The sequence below is a fragment of the Pan troglodytes genome, chromosome 2 (genome assembly GCF_028858775.2).
Source record: "Pan troglodytes isolate AG18354 chromosome 2, NHGRI_mPanTro3-v2.0_pri, whole genome shotgun sequence".
NCBI classification, from domain to species: Eukaryota; Metazoa; Chordata; class Mammalia; order Primates; family Hominidae; genus Pan; species Pan troglodytes.
In genome coordinates this window covers 93,285,719-93,302,443 of record NC_086015.1, presented here as the reverse complement: position 1 = coordinate 93,302,443, position 16,725 = coordinate 93,285,719, and positions in this window count along the sequence as shown.

Here is a 16,725-nt window from a genome sequence, read left to right as displayed (position 1 = left end):
ATCTATTTTTCTGTGTGTATATAATTGGCTCCTTTTAGTATTTTATTTCACAGATAAGACACAATCTGTTTATGCATTCATTTGTTGATGAATATCCAAATTGTTTCTAGCCTAGGGTTTTTATGAATATAGCTACTATAAGACTTACACAAATATTTTGTCTGATTTTTTTTTATTAAATAAATATAGTAAATGTAAAAAAAAAAAAAAAAAAAGAAAGAATAATTTTCTAGTTGGGTGCTGTGACTCATGCCTGTAATCCCAGCACTTTGGGAAGCCAAGGGGGTGTGGATCACTTGAGCTCAGGAGCTCGAGATCAGCCTGGCCAACATGGTGAAACCCTGTCTCTACTAAAAAATACAAAAATTAGCGAGGCGTGGTAGAGGGAGCCCATATTCCCAGCTACTCAGGAGGCTGAGGCAGGAGACTCACTTGAACCCAGGAGGTGGAGGCTGCAGTGAGCCAAGGTTGTGCCGCTGCACTCCAGCCTGGGCAACAGAGGGAGACTCCATCTCAAAATAATAACAATCACCATCATCATCATCATCATCATCATCATCAAAATAATTTTCTGGTTACTGGCAGCAACAAGAATACTGGACAAAAAAATAGCAACAAAATGCTTTTAAGATGCTAAACAATAGTTTAAAATGAACATTGTTAAGGTGTCACCTAAGGTTCTTATGTTACCTAGTAAATAGCTATCTTTCCATATTATTTAATTAAAAGCACAGTCATGAACTATATATTCTCCCTTTTAGAAGGTCACAATGCAGAATAAATAGGGATATATATCTGAATTTATATATGAAGCCAGGATGAAATAGTCCTCAAACATTTGAATCCAGGAAGGTAGGCCTTTGACAGAAAGGAGGATGTGATAGGCACAGGGAGAATGTGGCAAAGAGACTAAACCAGGGCTGCCATAAAGGGAAGAAAGGGAACTGGCCTTCACTTGCAATTTTCAGACTGAGGAGATTCTCTTAACATGTGAATTATTTGTGCTAAAAAATGAAAGGAAGGTATGAAAGATGGAATAGCATTTAGAGCGCTTTAAATTCTGCAACACTGACTCTTCGGTGTAAAAATATGAGACCAAACACAATCGAGTAGATCATATATTGTTTCTACATACTGCTGTGCTAGTGAATTCATTCTTGATCTGAATGGTAAGAGCAAATTCATGGGGAATGAATAATAGTGTGACATAGCTAATTAATGCCAGTTCAGTCCAAGCCTCTTAGGCAATCATGCCAAATTGTACAGTGCGATGGGGTGTTTTTTATGTGACAGTGGTGTATGGGGGATAGATCTTTGAATGTAAAGATGGCATCAAACTGCAGGGCCAGAACTAACTGCTCAGCATTATGGTCGACACTGAATTATGGCTTTTTGATCTGGCAAAACTGCCACAAGACTTAACATTTCTGAAATACTATCACAAAATGGAATTCTGAAATAACTAGCTCATCAATCACTGACATTGCATGCTGCTTCTCAGAACATGAAGCACATATGCAAGTATTTTGAATGTTCTTAGTGGAAAGAATCCTTTTTAAATGCCTCATTTTATACAATCACATAAACCAGGTTTAAACGGCCAGGTAAAAATATTCTATTTTATATCAAAAATTGAATGAAATATTTGAATATAAAGTGGATTAACAAGGGGATCCTTTTCGAGTAGTTGCTTATGTAACATAGAGGAAAGACATCAAGATTACACATTTATTAACTAATTCTGAGTAGTGGATTATTCTTCTACCTTGCCAATTTCAAGCTAAATTCATGTTTTATGGATCCTTGGGAAGATACGTTCTCTGTTTCTTGCATATAAAGTTTCTTATATTTCTTTTAAATCAACCATATTAATTATGTTATTCAGAGCATTATTTATTTTTGTATATTTGTTCTAAGAATTGATAGAAATGTTTTCTTATATACAGTCATTGCTCAGTAACCATGGAAGATTGGTTTCAGGACCCCTCACAAATACCAAACCTAAGACCATACCCAAGACCCTTCTGTAAAATAGTGTGGTATTTGCATAGATTCTATGTACATCCTGTTGTATTCTTTAAATCATCTCTAGATTACTTATAATACACAAGTGAATACTTACTCATAATGTCATTAGTATAGATTCCAAGTGGTACTCAATGCAAGACAGACATGGTGGCTCATGCCTGTAATCCCAAAGCTTTGGGAGGCTGAGGCAGGTGGATCACTTGAGGCTAGGAGTTTGAGACTAGTCTGGGCAACATAGTAAGACCCTGCCTCTACAAAAAAATTTTTTTTTTAAAACTAACCAGTGGTGGCGTTGCATGCCTGAGTCCTAGCTACTCTGGAGGCTGAGGGGGAGTATTGCTTGAGTCCAGGAGGTTGAGGCTGCAGTGAGCTATGGTCGTGCCACTGCACTCCAGCCTGGATGACAGAGCAAAACTTTGTCTCAAAAAAAAAAAAAAAAAAAAAAAAAAAGGTAAAGAAAAAGAAAAGAAAAGAAAATTAAAAAAAAATTGACAAACAAACAAACTCTAGTACTCATTGCCTCAGTGCATGGCAAATTCAAGTTTTATCCAAATATTTTTCACCTGGGGTTGGTTGAATTCACAAATTCAGAACTCATACATACAGTGGGTCCACTATATATAAAATATATATCTACTTTTGTATACAGTCATTCCCCATTACTCATGGGGGAACTGTTCCAAGACCATCAGTGTACTGTACCAAACCCTATATATACCTTTTTTTCTTATACATACCTACTTATGATAGAATTTAATTTATAAATTAGACACATTAAGATATTAACAATGACTCATAAATAAAATAGAGAAATTGTGACAGTATATTGTAATAAAAGTTATGTCAATATATTTTATCTCTGTCAAAATGTCTTATCATACTGTATTCACTTAGTTTTGGATCACAGTTGACTATGGGTAACTGAAACCAAAGAAAGCGAAACTGCAGAAAAGGGAGGACTATTGTATCTGACTAATTTCTTTGAATTTCCAAGACCTTAAGAAATATTTAATATTGTGTAATTTGGGACATATTAATGATACTTACATGTCTTTCCCAAGCATTATCTCTCATCAAAGTACTTTTTTTTGCCTCAATTAAGAAAACATTTTTTTCTTGAATGCCGCTTTGTCAGATTTTAACATTATCTCTTGTTTTATATTTGCATAAATATACAGATGTTAATGTTACTTGTGATCTTAATATTTTCTCCTGGTTTGTATATGTATGCATTACATGTCTGCTATACATGCGCTTATTTCATTTAACATAATGATGTCCACTTCCCTCCACGTTGCTACGAGTGTAAGGATTTCATTCTTTTATGGCTAGATAATATTCCATTGTGTATATATACCACATTTTCTTTATCCATTCATCTATTGATGGATACATAGGCTGATTCCATATTTTTGTTCTTCTGAAAAAGTACTTCAATCAACATGGCACAATGCATATGTCCCTTTGATATATTGTGTTTTTTTCACTTTGGGTAAATACTGAATACTGGGATTGCTGGATTGTATGGTATTTCTAGTTTTAGTTTCTTCAGAAATCTTTGTATTGTTTTCCATATTGGTTACACTAATTTACATTTCTACCAACAGTGTACAAGAGTTTCCTTTTCTCTACATCCTTGCCAACATCTGTTTTTGTTTGTTTGTTTGTTTTGTTTTTTTATCTTTTTGGTAATAGCCATCTTAACTGGGGTAAAATTATATCTTATTGTGATTTTGATTTGTGATGATTTGTGATGTTGGACATCTCTTTTGTACATCTCAGGAGGTATATGGCTTGCATTGAATATATAGATTGCTTTGGTTAATATGGTTATTTTAACAATATGAATTCTTCTTGTCTATGATCAAGGGATATCCTTCCATTTGTTTGTTTCCTCCTCAATTTCTTTCATCAGTATTTTGTAGTTTTTCTTGTAGAGATTTTTTACTTTCTTGCAGTTTTTAAAGGAACAACTTTTAACTTTTTCCCATTCAATATGATAGCTGTCAGTCCTTAAATATGGCCTTTATTATTTTGAGTTATATTACTTCCATGCCTAGTTTGTTGAGCATTTTTATCATCATGGAATGTTGAATTTTATCAAATGCTTTTTCCGTGTCTATTGAGATGAATATGATTTTTATTCTTTGTTCTTTTAATGTGATATATCATATTTATTATCTGCATATGTTGAGTCATCTTTTTCTTGTGTTGTTGGATTCAGTTTGCTAGTGTTTCGTTGAGGATTTTTATATCAGTGTTCATGAGGGATATTGGTCTATGCTTTTCTTTTTCTTGTTGTGTACTTTTCTAGCTTTGGTGTCAGGGTAATGCTGGCCTGCCTTGTAGAATGAGTTAGGGAGAATTTTCTTCTCTTCAATTATTTGGAATGGTTTGAGGAAGATTGGTATTAGTTTTTACATATATGTTTGGTGGAATTCAGCTGAGAATTTATTCAGTCTTGGGTTTTTCTTTACTGGGGGATTTTTTATTACTGATTCAATCTCCCTACCCATTATTGGTCTATTCAGGTTTTCTACCTGATTTACTCTTTGTAGGTTTTATGTTTCCAGGACATTATCCATTTCCTCTAGGTTTTCCAATTTCTTAGTGTATAGTTGTTCATAACAGTCTCTGATGATTTTTGTATTTCTGTGATATCAGTTGTAATGTCTCCTTTTTTATTTCTGCTTTTGTTTATTTGCATCTTCTCTCTTCTGGGTTAGTTTAGTGAGCAGTTTATCCATTTTGTTTATCTTTTTAAATAACTAACTTTTAATTTCATTCATCTTTTATTTTTTTTTTAGTCTCCATTTTGTTTAATTTTGGTCTGAGGTTTACTGTTTATTTTCTTCTGTAAATTTTGTTTTTTATTGGTTTTTGTTTTTCTAGATCCTTGAGGTGTATTATTAGATTATTTATTTGAAATCTTTCTGTTTTTATAATGTAGGTGTTTATTGCTATAAAATTCCCTCTTGGTACTGCTTTTGCTGTGTCACACAGGTTTTGGTTTGTTGTGTTTCCAATTTCTTTTGGTTCAGAGCTTTAAAAAATTTCCATCTTAATTTCTTCATTGACCCAATGGTTGTTCAGATTCATGTTGTTTAATTTCTATCCATTTGCATAGTTTCTAGAGTTCCCATTGGTAGTGATTTCTAATTTTATTCCAGGTGATGTGAGAAGATGATTGATACAATTTTAATTTTTTGAAATTTGCTGAGGCTTGTTTTGTGGCTTAACATATGACTTTTCTGGAGAATGTTCCATGTGCCAATGAGAAGAATGTGTATTCTGCAGTTGTTAGATAAAATGTTCTGTAAACATCTGTTAGGTTCATTGATCTAAAGTTCGCTTTAAATCCAATGTTTCTTGATTTTTCTGTCTGGATTATCTGTTTAATGCTGAGAGTGAGATAAGTCTCCTACTTTTATTGTATCAGAGCCTATTTCTCTTTTTAGATTTAATAATATTTGCTTTAGGAATGTGGGTACTCCAGTATTGGAAGCATATATATTTAGCATTGTTAATCCTCTTGCTGGTTTGGTCCCTTTATCATTATTTAATAACTCTTTTGGATGTTTTTGGTTATTTTTTAACTTAAATTCTGTTTTATCTGATATAAATATAGCTAATTCTGTTCACTTTTCATTTTCATTTGTGTTGATTTTTTTCCATCCATTTACTTTCAGTTTATATGTATCTTTACAAGTAAAATGCATTTCTTATTGACAGGATATATTTAGATCTTGTTCTTTGATCAATTTAACCAGCCTATATCTTTAAATTGGGAATTTAATCTATTTATTTTATTTTATTTTTCTGAGACAAAGTCTTGCTTTGTCACCCAGGCTGGAGTGCAGTGATGCAGTCTCGGCTCACTGCAACCTTCACCTCCTGGATTCAAACAATTCTCATGCCTCAGCCTTCCCAGTAGCTGGGACTACAAGCATGCTCCACCAAGCCCAGCCAATTATTGTATTTTCAGTAGAGATGGGGTTTCACCATGTTGGCAAGGCTGGTCTCAAACTCCTGACCTCAGGTGATCCACCCGCCTTGGCCTTCCAAAATGCTAAGATTAGAGGCGTGAGCCACTGTGCCCTGCTTAATTTTATCTATTTTCATTCAAGGTTATGGATATCTGAGGTTTTGTCTCTGTCATATTTTTAATTGTTTTCTGGTTGTTTTGTATGTACTTTTTCCCTTTCTTTTCCTCTTAATTATTATTGTAGTTTGGTAGTTTTCTTTAGTGGTGCCATTTGAGTCCTTTCTCTTTCTCATTTGGATGTTTGCTTCGCCCACGTGTTTTGTACTTTTGTGTGTTTTCATGAAGGTAAATATCACTCTTTCACTTCCGGGGTTAAGACTCCCTTCAGCATTAATTATACGCCCAGTTTAGTGGTGATGAATTCCTTGAGCATTTGCTTGTCTTAGAAAGACTTTATTTCTCCTTTATTTTTGCTGGATATAGTATCCTTGGATGGCAGTTTTTTCTATTTATTTATTTATTTATTATTTTTTTCTTTTTGAGACGGAGTCTTGCTCTATTGCCCAGGCTGGAGTGCTGTGGCGCGATCTCCGCTCACCTTAAAGAAGTCTGAGGCCCTTTTGATTTTTTTCTTTATCTTTATCTTTATCATTAGAAATGATTTTCCAATTCCTCCTTCCTGTTTCTAACATACCTACTATCACTGATGACACCATTCTCCTCACTTTGTTTTCTGACTACTACTAACTCTCCTACAACCTCATCAATTTTTTGATTATCTCATCATCGATCTCTTTTTCATAGATTTCATGGTCTACTTGGTTGAGTACTTGATGCACTTGTCTACTAAATTTATTTTAGCACTTGGTGAATTTCTTCTTTAAGCTTTCTTCTTGTTTCTATTTACTTGGATTGTATTCTCCATGTATCTCTTGATTACTGCATTCATTCTTTGATTTGTTACTCCCTAAAATAGCTGTACAGAACCCATGTGAATTCTCTTTTCTCTTCCCCCTCTGACTGGAGACAATTTTACTTAAAGCTGGTTTTCAGAAACAGAGTGAATAGATTCTTTGTGTGTCTCTCTATTTACCTGGATAACCAAATGTGGGGAGTTTGTATTATTATTATTATTTTTTTTTACATTTCAGATACCGGAATGGTGTGGAGTAGGAGTTTCAACTATTTCAAAGAAACTTTTCTTTGCTTCTTTTTCAGTCTTTTTGTTATCAGGGCATACTCTTCATTCAGTTCTATCCTATCCCATCCTATCAATGTGTGCATTTAATGCAGGAACAGCCTGACTAGGTTTTGGTAAAAGCCCTTTGGCCTTCAGTTTTTGCTTTCTTTTCCATTTTTCCTTTATTAATATAGACTGGAATTGTTCTTTCTTTAATTATTCTCCTCCTTCTCTTTCTCTTCTTCTTTCTCTTCTAATCAAGTAAATATTTCTACCAAAGAAAATTGACCTGAGAAGATTATCGCTGAGGTCCTTGAAACCCAGGCATTAATTTGACTATGTCTTCCTGCCCCGCTTGCTTTTGGTACTTGATTTTTGTTTTTGTTTCCTTTTTCCAAAAAAAAAGATGAGGCTATTGTAGCCGAAGGCTACAACTTGGCTACTGAATGCTGAAACTTAACTTTCACTATCTATTTTATAGATAGCATTCATAGGTCATAGTGGTAATGGTCATTTCAGTTGCTTTTCCGGAACACGGGCCAACTCCTGTCCTGTTCAAACCAGTTGAGATCACTGACCCTTCACTGGGCCTGTGCAAGTGCCCTAGAGGTAGTTTTTGATATTAGATGGTCAAAAACTCCACCCTCAGATCATGCTAATGCAACCATTTTCTGCATATATAAGTCCTCTGAAACGCCATGAACCCCAACTACAGTTGCTCAAAATAAGTCTGTTACTTCATTTTTCCCCACTGCCAGTCACCTCTCCCTATGCCTTAGACCAGCCCATTTCCCTAACCCATAAATATCCCTAAGCCTTATATTCAGGGAGGTGGATTTGAGAGCTGTTCTCCCACCTCCATGGTTGGTGCCCTTGTAAATGAATCTTTTCTCTTTTGCAAAACCAGTGTGATTGTGATTGATTTACTGAGCATGGACAAAATAAACCTGAACCTGGCTGGCAAAATCCTATCTGCAAACCACAGGAAGATGTTGGCCAGAAGAAAAAATCAATAATAATAAAAATAGAGTAGATTTAAGTTTATTCTCTAATGTTTAGAAAATATCAACAAGGTTTTTCATAACTATGTTAGTTTTGGGAAAGGGACATCTCCAAGTGTCTGTTAGGAACTATATTCAGCATATATAGCATCATGTTTAAAAATGACAGTTTCACCCCATACTGCTCAGTTCAAATCCTACATCTACTATTATGTCCTCTGTTTGAAACGGGCAAGATATTTAACATCATATCTTACCTTTGTGTATAAAACTCTATGCAATCATTGTGCCCTATCTCCTAGGATTTTTGTTAGGCCAAGGTTCTCAGGAAGCTTAAATTTGCTGGATCAAGTAACTTGGTAATTAATATCTGTAAATTACTTGGCAATAAGCACTCAAAAATTATATTTTTATTTGTAATGTCTGTTTATATACTTAATAGAGGGCTGCAGAATAACTCTCAAGCGATACTTCTAAAATACTCCATATCTACATGCGTATTTAGTGTGTTATATCACATCATTAAAACTGCAAATGATATTCCATTTAAATTTGAAAAGACAGAACAGAACAGGAAGTAATGAAACTTTCCAGAGAAAAGTAGTGGTGTCTCATTGCATACAATCTATAATGATCGAATTTCTTCAAGTTATTGTTATCCAAGCTGTGACTACCCAGGTGCATCTAAAATAATGTTCATTTTTCTGCTTTGTATTCAGCACCTGCTAAGGTGTATCCATTTTCCTGAATAGCATTTAATGAATTAAAAATGTACATGAATACAGTGCTATTTCTACCATATAATTCCGCTTTCAGTGTATTTGAAATGACTGTGTTATCATTTATATTCATTTTGTTTTTGGATGATTGTTTAAACAATGACACCGTTGTTTAAGATGTGGTTTTTAAAAATTGTTCCTTGGATGCATAATTACTATTTTTTAACATCAGTTTTTCATGGAGATAAAATATAACATAGATATTTTCCTGTGCCAGAATTGATTTTTACAAATATATTTTGCCTAAAGACCAATCAGCTTTGCTGATATTTTACTTTGTACCTCTTCAGTGGGAAATTTGTTTAGCAAAACTGCCATAATCAAGCATGTTATAAAGATTTCAATTTAGTAAATGAAATGCAAAAAAAAAAGAGTTACAATCTTTTAACAGAAGTGCCAAGTGTCTTATAGTCTTTCTTAGGAAATTTGGTCTTTCTGGGTAGGTGTTTATCACCAAGCTCATTTGTTAGTGATCACGGTTGGACTGTCGTCTCTTAATTATGCAGCCCAATATATAGAGATTCTTGTTACACTTTTAAACATTATGTGGATAAATTATGATCATTCCAAGTGCACTGTACTCATATGTAGAAAGGCAGAACATCAACTTCTGCATTATTTTATAAATCAATAATTTAATCATATGTAAAAACATAACATTACCCACCTCACTGTTTAATTCCCCCTTGAGACTGCTATTTAAACTACAAGAACTTCTCAGAATTTTATTTTTGATTTGCTTCTCAAATATCATCTTGCTACATTTGATATCAAATTGGTTTAAATGATATGCAAGTGTTTCAGTTTTAACTGTATGTGTATGAAACTTACGAAGCAATTTTCTGAAACCTTAATTCTCAACCTGATAAAGCTCTTGTTTTATGTTTTCTAGTCAGGACTTACTTTTAAGTTATCTTCTAGTAAAAATAATACTGGTTCAAGAATACTTTTATCTTTTAAAAATCTCAGATAAGTCATTTTTATAACCACTTACTGTTAAACCAGTCACCTTAGATTCTCTAAGAACCTATTTTTACAACTGTGTAATACATCAAAGCCAAAAGTTATAAAAATAGCATATATAATAATTCCCTATATTAGCATAAATATGTTATAATTTAGAATGTAAGTGCATTCTATTATTTAAATAGTCAGTTTGGGATTAAAATTAAGTATAATGGAGACTAGAAACAGAAGAATTTGTTTTCATTCCTATAAGCCTGCAACCTGTATGTCATTAAACACATGCCCACTCAAAATTCACTCACATATATAAACATAAAAATACAATTATAAATGTGTAGAAACATTATAAGAAAAGTAATACTACATCTGCTTCTTAATTTTTTATTGGATAATGGCATTTTCTGGTTGAATAAATATTAAGTTCTAAGCTTTCTGGTGTAATATATTTTAAAACTCTTAAGTGTTGCCACCATTCTATATAATGACACTTTCAAAAAAATCAAAGGAAAATTCTGATACATGCTCGGGTTTTTCTCACACTTCTGAGATGCTGATTGGAACACCAATTTCAAAGAAGACCTTAGGTTCAGTTTAAATAGCTGAGAGAGAAACTGACCCTTCCTGAAATCACCCTCAACATAATAACTTATATCTTTGCAGGATACTATCTACAATTTTTATATAAGGACATAGAATAAGCAACAAAAATAAGACTAACTCACTTTATGAATATGGACATACAAAAAATTTTCAAAAGCTTGCCAGAGCTAAGAAAAAAGCAATTCGCCATTTTTATCCCTGTTCCCTTTTCCACAATGTTCTATGTTTAATTATTTCCTTTGTGTTTTAGTTAAGAGTATTTTAATGAAGTCTGTTTTAGTTAATTGCTTTTGCATTAATCTCCCCCACTACGTTGTGAACAAGTTGAGAATAGGGAATCTAATTCGTATTTGAATTATCTCACACAGAGCTTTGCAACTATTACAGGTTCAAACCAAGTAGGCAATGAATTCAGGCAAATATTAAAAGTCTTTTCCTTGTTACTTGTTATTTTGCCATTTCAGGCAGTGTCCTCTTTTCTTATAGTGGTTTATGGACAGTTGTGGACAGGATGGGCCTCCATTTGTAAAATAGTTTGGGCAGGTAGACAAGTCGACTTGTTGCTGGATCAAGCTTGCGCACCTGCCCTTTGATTTCAACCTGGAAAACAGGAAAAAAAAATAAAAAGATTTCTTACGATATTCTGGCCATTTGCTCTTTAGAGTTTGAATGGATCTTAAGACAAGATGTTAATTTGGTTGGCATATTAAATAATTCTCCTTTTATTGGCCTTGGTATATGCTTGAGATAATACTTTTTGTTGCTCAAAAAAAGATAAAATTGTGTGGTCCAAGTTTTGTTTCCAACTACCTAGGTAATTTTCACTCAAGTGAAAAAATTAAATTTTGTATAAAGTACAAATTTTCTGCATTTTTTGGAAAATTTGTGCTCAGTATTTGGTCTGAGTATTTAGTTGCTACTGAAAATGTGAATTTTTAAGCTAAAAATAACTGCCGCTCTCCTGGACTTCTTGCAGTGCCTTTCTGACTCCAGGACTTCTGCTGAAATTACTTGGATAATTCCATACATAGGAAACCTGCTATGGGTCTTAATGATTTCTATTGTAGAATTGTATAAGTTCATGATTTTCCTGGACATGTCCCAAAATGGATGAACTAAGTGACCATTTTTTTTAACAATATAAAGAGTACTAATTCAATTTGACTGTCACAACTGAAAATTGTGTGTGCCATGAAGAGTTTTATTGTGTAGATCTCACTAAGTCTAGTCATTCCATTATCTTCTTTTCTACTGCCTTTTGAGCATGACTTTTATATAAAGTCCCACTCTACCCACTTGGTATGTGGCAGCAACATTGGTAAAACATTATTTTTCCCTGCTGGAGTTCATCCTCTAACTTCTTTGCGTTTCAGAGAACTGTTACTGCATTTTGACTTTTAGTTTGGGGGTTAAAAATGCAGCAGGAAAGGAGAGATAACAAGACCTGCCCTACATTTTCAGGTGAATAAACCAACATGAGAAGATAGTGCCATGCAAACTTGGTTGAAAGTGTTGTCTCCTGGCAATATAGATATAAATGTTGAACTTGTATAACATCTGACTTCAAATAGCTAGAAGATTTGCTTGATAACTTTTTTAAAGGATGATGCCATGCTAGTAAAATCAGTTTTCATCTTCAGACTTAATGTTTATGTTTTTCCTTACTAAGGTGTCAAAGTTCAAGACATCTCTTTTAGCTATTTCAATTCTATTTTCATTACGGTCCCTATTCTCATCCCTTCTTCCAGATATTTTAGGTTTTCCTTTTCCCTTGAGGCAAAACTGCAAGGAGTAGCCTAATCAATTAATGGCAAATTTACTAACACATTATTACTAAATAAAACACTTTGAAAGCATAGAAAGTTTTTTAAAAAATCCAAAAAACTTCCATACATACCTCAATGGTAGTACTTAGTGGTCTTCCTTTTTTGAACCAGTTGTAAGATTCTTGGGAGTACGAGCCACATTCTGTTCTTTGAGTCCCCAATGCTCAATGCTTGGCAAGAAGATAAAATTAAAATATTTATTATTAGATCAGTCAGTGGTTCCCAACTGGGGATGATTTTCCCCCAGGGTTATATTTGGCAATGTCTGGCAACATTTTTTTGGTTGTCACAACTGAGGAGAGTTGCTACTACATCTAGTAAGTAGAAGCCTGTACTGATGCTAAACATTGTATAATGCATAGGACAACCCTTTCCAAGAAAGAATTATCTAGCCCAAACTGTCAATAGTGCCTAGATTGAGAAACTCTGAATTAAATGATGTGTTCATATTCTCAAAGAATTCAAGAAATTAAGTAATATTCAGCTATAGTTACCAGCTTTCATAAATTACCCTGATTATCTCAATGATAAAAACCATGTAGAATAGATTTTGTGATATTACAAAATGACTTCTGAGATAAAATTTTAAAATAATGTCAATGCATGGAGTGATTAAATGACTGAATTTGTGTTTGAACAGTTTTGAACTAATAGAAAATGCCATCCTGAACTTGCTTGTGGTGGTATGAGTAATAGTTAGTACCTATTTATATCTGGCTTATTCAGCTTGTTAGAACAGAATGCACATTAAGTTAATAGTGCTTTTAGCAAGTTGGCCTTAATTTGTTCTATATCCTTAGGGGTGTCTACAACTTATCTTGACCTGGCTTAAGTGCCATTGATCACAAGAAGCAAGGATCAAAATAAGGTGAATGGATTATTTTAAAATTATCATTACTATATTATTGTATACAACAGTGTCAATGGCAGCCCCATCCTGCCAGTAGGTCAGCATCGTGATTTTATTCTGGAAGGACAGCTTATAAACTAAGCAGTTGACTTTTATGTCAGTCAATCAACATTGGGTGATCTAGGTCTGCCAAAGACATTAACTTTGAGCAATGGCCACCTCACCAAAGGCAGAAATGCAGTATTTATGAACCTCTCATTGTTGTCTTTGCCAAAGTCTCAGTGACATTGTCTGGTTATCATTTTTTGTCATCGATTAAAAGGCAGGAAATAATGATCAATTGCCTAGAACATTACCTGTAAAAAATACAATGTCCCAGAAGTTAAGAGATACACAAAATAAAAATTCTAAGTAATATGCTTATTTTACAGCTTTTTGCATCAGAGCACTACAAAAGATTAGAACTGTAAAGTATTCAGTGATATTTTTATTTTCCCACTTTTTTATTGCACAGATGTAGAAATAAGGCCCTGAGACCAAGTACCAGAACACACACATACTGGACTCTTAAGTAATTATCACTTCTCATTATCTAGTTAAATGGTCTCTGCATTACATAATAAGGCCACATAACTGAAAATATGAGTTAGACAATATTATATTTATAAATAAAATATGACATGCAGTGAATGTCACTGCATTTAAGATACTCTCTCCAACCGTGGCAAAAGTAGGAAGTAATCGGAACCTCAAATGATAATAGTATTGACCTAAGTAGAAATCCTGTGTATCTGTTTGATAAAAAGCCTCACTTAACACAATTATTGCATACTTATTAAACACTTAGAGCACGTTGGAGACACAAATACAAATCAGGCACAGATATATAACACTGAGGGAGTTTACAGACAATTGATAATATTAGAAAAGATGTTTGTATAAGTTAGGATACACTCAAGTTAGGATGACTTGGGAAGGATTTATTTGTGGATGGAGTTATTACCAAGGTGGGGGCATGGTGTAAGGAAACACAAGTAGAATAGAAGTACCAGTAGTCTAGAAAGCGCCAAACTTGGTCTGAATGTAGTGGGGAGGGAGAAGTCACCTTAACCTAGAAAGAGAGAGAGTCATTAAAATATAGACAACTCCTGAAACAAAATACCTTTACAATTATCCAAGCTGGTATATTGGTAGAAGGGATTGCATTAAATGGTGTGTTGTGTCAGGTATGGTGTGTGAGAAATATTGGATAAAGGTACCTATAAGGACATAAAACTTGTGGGTCAGATAAGTGCTATTGCCTTAGAAAAAAGAAAGGGAGAGGCTCAGAGTGATTAATTGATAATTGAAAGCTAAGTGTGAAAGCTAGGGGACTTTTACCACATAAATAAAATTTCACTTTCTGAAGTTAGAGTCAGAGAAAGTTGGGGACTAGGTCCAGGACTTAATCACAGGAGTGGCAGAGCTTCAAAGATGGTTTAACTCTCAATATAAGTAGGTTTGCTATGCTAGGACCAAGACTCCAGTTAGGAAAGAATGTGACCTTGACACATGCGATGGGGACATCTAGATTTATTGGACCTAGAATTCCCTAAATTCCCCTAAGCCTTGAGGGTGAAGTGGCTTACTGCTTCTAATTTAAGGCTAACAGTCTACCCTTCTTTTGAAGATGGTGAAAAGGCTTCCTTCGTGCACCTCAAGATTTGTCCCCAGTTCTCCTACTGGTCTCTAGGGTTAAGTCATGATATAACCCAGCTAAAGACAAGCAGGGCCTAATAAGGAGGGAAATTGAGAATACTTCAAAAGAGCTGTAGGACCTACTCACCATGATTATGCATGGGATGAGAATCTAAGGATTCTTGTTCAAGGGACAGGGTTGGAGGGAAAAAGGAGACAAGAAGGAGAGTCACCATTTTGGCAGAGTTCATCAAATCTGATCAGGAATATCCAGTGGGTCTGTTGTCACATAGTGGTGGCAAGAAGAAACATATTTAGCATTCAGTTAGTACATTTAGTTTCTCTTGATAGTCTCTTTCCCAATATTGGTGAATGGACAAATGCAACAACCTTAATTTGATAAGAACGTGAGGAACAAGGGCTCAAATTTCTCAGAGATTATGGTATTCATCATGCCAGGAAGATCAGCAAAACTGCTAGTCAGTGTTGAAGGGAAGGGCATATAGAATGGATGATAGAGGAGAAAAATAAAAATAATGTTTGTGGTTCTAAGACCAGTCATAGCAGTAGTGTACATGGTTTTCTCACTAATCCACTTCAACCAAATTTCCCTAAGAAGAGAGGTTGACTAGATTCCTGGGCTAACTGTTCCCTGAATTTTTAAATTAAGTGGTGCCAAGTGGTTCAAGCAGTAGGCTTCTCCCAGCTGTCCCTTCAAGAATGTAGCTGCTAGAAGAACTGTCTGCATAGCTAGTCCTCACCTGCCAGCCCCATGCTGGGCTTGCCTTGGCTGCAGACAGGTACACTGCTCAAGGTCATACCTTCTTCTAGGGGCAGCCTGCATCTGGTAATCACTACAGGGCTATAAATATCTGGCTCTCTCACCCCGGTTGGGGATAAATATAAATGGTTATTCTGGCTGCAGTTGGTTTGTCTGATGCCTCCACTGAGACTGTATCACAGCTCAACTTCTCCCTCTGCCTAGCTGCTTTATTTATTACCAAAGCAGTTGAACCCAACAACTCTCTAATAAAACGCTTGCACTCTAAACTCCATCTCAGAATGGTTTAATAAAACACTTGCACTCTAAACTCCATCTCAGAATGGTTTTCCAAGGGACCCCGACTTGCAACAGCTGGTGAGACATTTATTTGTGCCATTAGGTGGAAATACCAGAAATATTGGTTAAAAATCACTTAAAATATATGTTGGGCAGTTTTTATATAGATGTTCTATAAATAACTGCTACTCTGCCTGACCTCTGTGTCTTACTCCATTGCAGACTTTGTTTGCACTATTTTTTTTTGCATTAGACTAAGATTTATTTATGTTTAACAGTCAAGTTCTTACAGTATATTCTTATTAATAAGCTTCATAATTTCCTAATGTTTCAGAAACCCACAATGTGACATTTACATAATAATCCTAAAACTTGCACAAAATTATAGTTGCTAGTATAAAATCATTTAAATATCATAACCTTATAATTTACCTTATTGTTATTTTAGTGTAGTAATAATTAAGAGATTCAGTCTACATATACAGTACTTTTTTGAGACCCTGATATTAAAATGAATACCTGATTCATGTCATTAAACAGCTTTAATTTAGTTTAATTTAGTTATTTTCAAACAACGATACATGAGAAAACATAGAGTCCATGGCCCTACCCACCAAAAGTCCTGATTTAGCCAGCCTGGGAGATGGGTGCAGAAATCAACATTGACAAGGAGGGTGCAGGGTTCATGACACTCTTGGAGAAGCACTGATTTATGAGCTAGAGAGAGCAGACTGAAAAGCCTTGGGTTACACAGACATATCACTGTTGGTGCT